Raw genomic sequence first — 8,921 nt, 5'->3', positions numbered from 1 at the left:
AGCTGTCCCCATAGAAAGTGAGGGCTGCGCTCATTGTGTTGTCTATCATTGTGGCTTGCACAAGTTCGACGCCTTGCGTGCGTATGCGAAGATGAGTCTTTAGAGTGTACATAGACGTTAATACTCGTTAATACGTTAATATCTTTCTGTGTTTCATCTTCTCCTTGCTTCACCGACCTTCTACTCAGCCACATCGTCCACGCAACATGCCAGGCAAGACGTTTTGCATTTTGCATCCGAAAAGGTCTCGTCCCCAATGAAGTAAGTGACCTCTTCGGCCCGGTTAAACCATCGTGGGGGCATGTGAAAAGACTTTGCAAAATTCTTCGATCAGAACTATGGCGACAAGTCCGACTGTTTCAGGATTGGTTGCGTCTTGTGTGTTTAAAGCTGATCCTGAATGGCTCGCGATGAAGAAGCTCGCATCTTTGAAACGCCTAACGGCACAGCTCACGGAGTGCAGGTGGAGGTGTATCCTGAATCAATTGCTCCTGTGTACAGGAGGCAGGAAAATGCCGCGAGGAAGAAACAGTGTTGACGTCTCGGGTGATGTACACGTGCCCGAGAAGTTTATGAGTCTACTGCAGAAAGGCCCTAAATTTGGTGTTCAGCCTGGTGTTCCTGTGCATGACCTAATCGCGTTGAACCGGAAAGTGGCCGATAAAGTTACAGATGAAAATCGGGACCGCTGTCTTCTTGAAGGTGTCGAGTGCCTGCGGAAGTATGCTCCGAAAATGCGGACCGCAACGTAATAGTTTGTTAAAAGACGTGGTGACATTTTTCAAGACCAACAACCTGATGCTTGTCCAAGCCGATAAAGAAGGCGGGTTCGCCGTTCTACCGAAGGGAAACTACAACGAAAAAGCGAAGGCTCCGATAAACAAGAATTTCATCCCCGTGAAGAAAAGTGAAGTGCGAGTGAAAACCAAGTTCGTCGAGTTTTGTGAGCGGCTAGATTTAAGTACGCTTGCGAGGGACATAACTAACAGTAGAGATAATAGCTTGAAGGCGTTTTTTACTGTCAAGACCCACAAGCCTGAATTTCCGTTTAGGACCATAGTTAGTGAAGTGGGATCGTGGCAGAGGAATGTTAGCCAGTTCTTGTTAAAAAAACTCAAAATGCTCGTGGTCGACGACCCGTTTCTTGTAAAAAAATCTGCTGATGTCGCAAAGTTTTTAGAGGGTAATGACGATGTTTCTTATGGTTTTTCAGTAGACGTGCAGGATTTGTTTTACTCTGTTCCGCAGAAGCAACTGATGGTTTCAGTGAAAGAATGCATAGAGGATAACGGTGACGTGTCCTTCCAGAACTCAGTCGGCTTGTCCGTTGATAATTTCTTGACTTTATTGCAGTTTTATTTAAACTCTACTTTTATAATGTTTGACGAACAGCCGTTCTTGCAGCGCGATGGCGTTTGCATAGGCTCTTGCGTAGCCCCTATCTTGTGTGATATTTTTCTTGCTAAGGTTGATAAGACTCTAGAACAGGTTTTTAATGTGGGGGCCGGTTTTTTAAGAATTTTTAGGTATGTTGACGATTTTTTAGTGGTTTTAAGGAAACAGCCAGCCTTCACCTACCCCTGTACAGTAGGTGAAGTTTTATCAGTTTTTAGTGCACAAGGACTTGGGTTGCGTTTTTACCCATGAACTCCCGAACATTCGGTTTTACAGTTTTTAGACCTTAAAATAACGTTCTGCGATGGACACGCTTGCTGGGGCTACTACCCGAGGGCTAAGAAGGGATTGCTGCCCTTTGATTCGGCACATTCTAAGACGATTAAGAGAGCTACAGCGATGATGTGTCTGGAATCGGCTCTCAAAAAAATCGTGCCCGCATCAAATGATGCCTAGTTTCGACAATCGGTAAGCCGTCTTCGGCTGCAGGGTTCCCCAACTCGGTCTTGACTGCTGTTTCTGAGACCCTCCTTCAAAAGTTGAAACGTGGAACGGGACGTACAACGGCTGAGGACCACCGGAAGGCCCTTAGGCCTGAGGTTGTACCGTATGTTCACAAGCTTTCCCACCATCTAAAGAAGGTGGCAAGTAGGCACGGGGTCCCAATTTGTTTCTCTGCCCCCAATAAGCTGGGAAAGCTGTGCCCACGTATTTGCAACACCAGCAAACGTGGTTGCCAGAAGAACCACCAAACACCGTTCGTCAAGTGTTCCACTGGAGTGGTCTATTGCATTCCCATGTCATGTGGGATGTTCTACGTTGGCGAAACTGGGCGCTGTGTCAACGACCGTTTGGGAGAACGCGCACAAAAATTAAAAAAGCTAGATGATAAGTACGCACATTTAGTTGCGCATGTCATTAAATGCACAGGATGTGTGGCCCGGTTTGAAGGGACCATGATTCTTGGTAGGAGCGAAGACAAGACTGCACGTGTCAGTTTAGAAGCCTATCATATTAAGAAACTTCGTAACAAGTGTGTTAGCGCCCCATCTCTTGCCCTCCTTGACTGTGAGTTTATCTTCTAGATGCGGCTGTCGGGTCTTAGGTCACGTTTTCCTGCGGTTTTTCTTTGGTTGGCTGTTATGCGTTGTTGGCGCTGCGGGTTGTTAATCTTTGTTATTCATCCCTCTATTTCTCTTTCTTTTTCTTTTTCATGCTTAACTTGGCGTATATAAGGTGTATCATTCTGCCATTAAAACCAGTTGTCAGTGAGCGCTTTTGTGTCCGTGTCGTCCTCTGTTGTGGGTGTGTGTTCGCGCTGTTACCCCCTTAATGTACATAGACGTGTTGGGTTGAATGCCATGCACCACTCACGGAGTGCCTCTTCTCCCGTAGCCACATAGGCACGCACCGGGTGTGGTTTGCCATTGATGGCAAGTTGTGGAGCTTCCGAACGAGTTCAGCCACTTCGGAGTACTTAGTGGATAATATGGCAATATTGGAGCCTCGGTTGATACGCAGTATGAACGTCTCATCCGTGAACTGGTTGTCGCAGGCTTCGATGATTGCTCTAGCGAGTGCAGGAGCAGTAATCCCTTTCAACGGCAGGCCTTACTGCGGTCATAGGACAATTTTATAATCATCTTTATGCAGTGACAAGGGAGTTTCTGTCCTCGCGGTCCCATCTTTAACTGTTAACCATTTGCTTTTGCTGGGCTTGAAGCGCGGCAAGGTTGTGGCGTTCCTGGCTGGTTCTGGCGTTGGTGAAGCGTTTGGCTGAGCTGCCAGTCCGCTCCATCGGCCGTCGTGAGGATCGGATGATTTATAACTCACCAAGGCGTGGTCGTTGGCGTTCGTAAGATCCATCGGTGTGTTAGCGCCGTTTTCTGCACGGGCGTCGGTTGTTTCCAGTCACCGCGTCTCCATCCACGTTGTCGTCCATGCCTTGGCCCAGCTGGAGACGCACCAAGCTGTAGCGTCTCTCCACCTGCCCGGCTGTCACTGAACAGGCGTTATGGTGGCAGGCCATCAGCTGTGGTCGGGGCGGTTGTGGTGTCAATTTAACGATGTCGTCGTCGAGGTCTTCGGATTCACTATCGTTAGACTCCAGAAAACTTCCCGATTCTACTAAGCAACTTTCCGGACATTATGATGAATATCCGCCAAAAAAAAGATTCAGCCCTACAGAGCGTGAAGTCAAGACATCTTGCCTGCTCCGCGCCCCCTAGCGTTTCGCTCACTTGGTTGGTAGACAAATAATGATCCACCAAAGTGTTTGAGCATGGTCTTGTCTTTGTCAATGCACTTTTGTGCTGTTTTTTTCTCCGCTTGAACTTTTTGTTCCCACTACTGTAGGATGTGTCATAGTTCATGCATGAATTTCGCAGGTAACCTCCTGGTAACTACTTTTCTAAGGAGCGCTCTGATTCTTTGGGAGGACAAAAGCGAGCAGCAAAGCATGTGGGCATCCCGTAGTGCAGGGAATAAGGGATTCACTTTCAAGATTTCTTTCCACTGATGGTGTGAGGCTCACCCACATGCCAGCAAACTAGTTAAAATGACAGGTCATACAGGTTTAAAGACCTTTTTGGAGCAATCAAGTTACCAGGGGTAATCTGGAAAATGCTTGTTCATGAACGGTGATACAACTCATATCAGTGACACTAGGAACCTCAAACGACGTTCATTGTCAACAACAGCACAGACGTGGACAATGGACAAAGACGGGAACGCTTGTATTTGTTCCCTTTTTTTCCACTGCTCGCTCCTGTGCTGTTTGTTGAAGATGGACTACCAACTAGCCCAATCTCAAACCTTGTCTCAAACGAAGGAGTCAACACCAATGGTCACATTATTTGTTTGGAGGCCTTGCAATTTTAGAGCCCTGTAAAGTCGTTTATTGATGAATTGAAAGCCATTGGGTATTTATCAATATGCTTACAAGTTGGCCATAGAAAGCTTTTTGTTCATATTGCTACGTTATTAAAAAGACAGACACCGGCTAGAACGTGCTATCATATCCTCATGGAAAGGAAGGACCGTAAGTTATAGTGATAGAATCCAGCATATTTTTTAGAATTTGCATTTTTAAAATGTGTTTCAATGTTGCAAAAAGCGGTTTGTTGTGCAGCCTGGTGGACATGCCTTCATACTGTGCAAAGGAGCCATTCGAATTGCTGTACATAGTGTGCTGTTGTTTACGTGCACCGTAATTCATACAGTCTATATTTTAGGCATCTCTACCTTATGCTTTTTATAAGGCAAATTGAGTTATTGCTGAGAGGCGGCTCTGCCTTCGCTGTAACCAAGGGAAATCTGTGTCAAGCCATGGCACATGTGCGCGGTGTGTACACATGCTGAGTGCACGAACACGAAGTGCAGCAACAGGTGCTTCATCAGAATGTTTCTTTTTTATAGATAGGGCCTTGCACGTTTGATGCCATGTAATCGCTATTTTGCTAAACTACCACTGTTTGCAACATGTGTTGTGTGTATGACTGAATTGGTGCGTAAATTGTGATAAAAATTTTGAGCCATTCCATTTTGTGAAGGCATATTACCAGCGAAGCTGCCTAGCACACAACACAAAAATTTGAATAAATGTATGAACTCGTTTCTTATCGTGATCAGTGGTAAGTGTGACGAAAGGTACGCGCACACACACACCACAAACACACACACTCTTGTTGTCTTGATCGGTGGTTCATTGCTTTTTGGTCATGGTGATGATGATGGCCTTATATTTGCTATGATGTGCAATGATCCGCTTGGTTAGAACCTTCTACACATTCTTAGCCAGAGTCTAGTCTATGCATACTGGTGGTGAGAGGTGCGGTTTGTGCAATTTGCGTCGAACAAGAAACCAAAGCATTCTAACACAAATTGCATGACTAGGGTTGTTAGTTTTCGTGTTTCATATTTTTCCAAATTAGGGGGGTAAATATCGGGTGCTATTTTTCAAGCTGATAATTTGGGAGAATCGGGTTTTTCGTGGAAGCCATATCCGAAATGCATCTTTTTTTTTGGGGGGGGGGAGGGGAGGGGTTTAGTTTAAAATGTTACATGAAATGCATTTACACAAATTCATAAGTCAAAAGGACGATAAGAGCCTTGATAACATATAGGCAAAGACACATTTCATTTGGAAAAAGCTGATCACCGATATAAATATATATATATATATATATATATATATATATATATAATATTATATATATATATTTTTAGGAATAAATTAGTGGCAAGTGCAGCGGTTGTCATGTTGAATCATATTAATCCTCTCGTCTTTTTTCCGTGCACTGCTTCATATGTTCAGATGCTCTGTCATCAATTCGCCTGACTTTCAACCTTACTGAACCTTGGTAAATGCTGCCTGCCATCAAATGACCCTTTTCAGGGCCCCCATGTGTTGTTCGGCTGGTTGCGAATGCTCCCAACTGTTACCCTCTGTGGAGATTCCTGTAGGTTTTGCCTGGCCAGGGAATCTTTCTGCTCGCACGGTGAGGAAGAGACAAGCCTCGTGCGCACCTGCAACACCGCAACTAAGTTTCGACCTCTGGTGGTTGAGGGCCCCTTAAGAAAAATCACTTGGCACCAAACCCGCTTTCAGAACCTCTTTCCAGAAATTAAGTAAAATGACTGGCCAGTGGCGTCCAACTCGTTCGTGAGTGGAGGGCTGGCGTGGGGTCGCTCACTCTGTCCGCCGTATATATATATATATATATATATATATATATATATATATATATATATATATCTTATCAAGGCGTTTATTGACGGCACTAGTCGACGAAGCACAGCGGCGACAGTTTAAGACAGAGCGCGGACTCTGAGCGCGAGTAGCGTGCTGTCAGAGAAGAGCGAGGGGACGACCCACTAGAAAGCGCTCGAGAGGCGACCCATTACAGACTTTCAAAGCTTCGCTACAATTACCACGGGTACGAAAAGGGAGCCGCCTGGCGACCTACTGCTTGTCACTATGAGCGGGTCATGGTAGGGCTTCAGGCGCTCCACGTTGACAATGTCGCGCCCTCGACGGCGCATGTCCGAAATGGTTCATGGCTCGATCAGGTAGTTCACCGGGGATGTGCGTTCGACGACACGGTAGGGGCCGTCGTACTTGGGCAGCAGTATGGAAGAGAGGCCAGTTGCAGTGGTAGGGACTGAGAGCCATACGAGTGCTCCAGGGAGAACGTGGGGCGCAGAAGTGGTGGTCACCGCGAATGCTCTTTTGCCGCTCTTGGTCATGCGTAGTAACGTCTTGGCAAGTTCCCGACACTCCTCAGCAAGTCTGGCTGTGGCAGAAATAGGCGCACACTCAGACGGATCCGGCTTGTATGGAAGGATTGTGTCGTTGTGTGCGACGGGTGTCTGCCGTACAATAAAAAAAAGGGGGAGAAACCAGTAGTGCTCTGAGGGGCTGGTATTATAGGCGTAGGTGACGAAAGGCAGAATGGCATCTCAATTGGTGTGATCGGCGGCGACGTACATCTAGAGCATGTCGCCGAGCGTGCGGTTAAAGCGTTCGGTGAGGCCATTCGTCTGCGGGTGGTAAGCAGTATGTTTCCGGTGAACAACGTTGCACACTTTGAGAATGGCTTCGACGACTTCCGACAAGACACGACCTCGATCGCTCAGCAGCTCCTGGGGTGGACCGTGCGCAGCATGAACGTTGCAGCAGGAAGGAGGCAACATCGCGCGCTGTAGCCGCTGGAGGGCGGCAGTTTGGCGTATGGCGTAAGGTGGTCAACAGCGACGATGGCCCAGCGGTTACCCGACGTTAGAGGAAGTGGTCCATACAAGTCTATGCCAACGCGCCCAAACGGCTGGTCAGGCAAGGCAGAGGTTGCAGACCTGCCGGCGACAGGTGCGTTGAGTTTTGCGGCGCTGACAACGACGCCGGAGCGAACGAACTTCTGCACGTAGCGGTACATCCCTCGCCAAAAGTACCGTTGGCGAATGCGTGGTAGGTTTCGACACCCCAGAGTGTGCGGATCAGAGTGGAACGACTCGCATATGTCAGAACGCAGACTACGGGTTACAAGTAGCCACTGGCGGCCGTGCGCCGAAATTGCGTCGGTGGAGGGTCGTCGCGAAACGGCAAATGGTGGGCTTGACGACGCAACGCGCGAGTGGATGGTGTTGCCGATGGACATCAGCGAGTCTATCAGTGAGGCAATCCAGTTGCCCCTTGCGCTGTTCAGTAACCGATGGTGTGAATGTCGATAGAAGAAACGCATTGTGAGACACTGAGCTATGGTATTGTCGTAAGGTAAGGGGAGCGCGAGAGTGCGTCGGCGTCAGCTGCTGGCGTCCGTTGCGGTACAGCACGCGATATCGTAGTCCTGTAGGCGAAGTGCCCAGTGGGCGAGGCGACCTGAGGGATCCTTCAATGACGACAACCAGCAGTGCATGATGGTCGGTGATCGCATCAAATGGGACCATACAAATAAGGTCGGAATTTCGTAAGGGCCCAGATGATCGCCAGGCATTCCTTTTTGGTGACGGTGTAATTGGTCTCGGCTTTAGTAAGCGTACGACTTGCATAGCCACGACATATTCAGGGAACCCTGGTTTGCGCTGCGCAAGGACAGCGCCAAGGCCAACACCCGCTAGCGTCTGTGTGTTTTCTCTATAGGAGCCGTAGGGTCTAGTGGCGTAGTATGGGAGGCGACGTCAACAAACGACGGAGCTTTCGAAAGCGTCGTCGCACTCGACGACCGTGAATGGAGGGGCCCGATACTTCGAGGAGCTTCGTCAAGGCGATATGATAGTCGCGAAATTTCGAATGAAGCGCCGAAAGTAGGAACACAGTCCTACGAAACTGCGCAAATTCTTTTACGGACGAGGTTTCGGGAACTCGGTCACGGCGGCGAAGTTTGGCTGGATCGGGGTGAATTCCGTCCTTGGACCGACGTAGCCGAGGATTGGCAAGCCGTGCTGGAAATCGCACTTCTTTAGATCAGTTGCAGACCGGCGTCGCTCAAACGCTCGTCGAAACACTGCCGTAAGTCCCGAACACAGTACGCGTTGCAGCGCGTCAACGCGTGACTTTTTGACGCAGATGGATGGAAAAGTCAGGAGCAAAAACGACGACGTCGTCGAGGTAGCACAAGCACGTGTGCTATTTCAGGTTGCGCAGAACGGGTATCCACTCATGCTCTCAAAGGTGCGGGCTCATAACCACGCCCAAACGGCATGACGTCGAATTCGACGGCCGTCGGGCGTGACAAAGGCGGTCTCCGGTCGAGCGTCATCAGCCTAGGTACTTGACAGGTACCCTGAGCGCAAATCGAGAGATGAGAAGAATTCGGCGCCTTGCAGGCTGTCAATCTCATCGTATATTCGCGGCAGTGAATACACGTCCTTACGAGTGATCTTGTTGAGTCGTCTGTAGTCCACACAGAACCGCACAGAACCGTCCTTCTTCGCAACAAGAACGACAGGAGACGCCCAGGGGCTGTTGGAGGGTCGATAATATCGCGTCGAAGCATGTCGGCGACTTGCTCGGTGATTACACGGCGTTC

This window comes from Rhipicephalus sanguineus, chromosome 1 (genome assembly GCF_013339695.2).
Source record: "Rhipicephalus sanguineus isolate Rsan-2018 chromosome 1, BIME_Rsan_1.4, whole genome shotgun sequence".
Classification (NCBI taxonomy): Eukaryota; Metazoa; Arthropoda; class Arachnida; order Ixodida; family Ixodidae; genus Rhipicephalus; species Rhipicephalus sanguineus.
Note: the sequence above shows the minus strand (reverse complement) of the source record.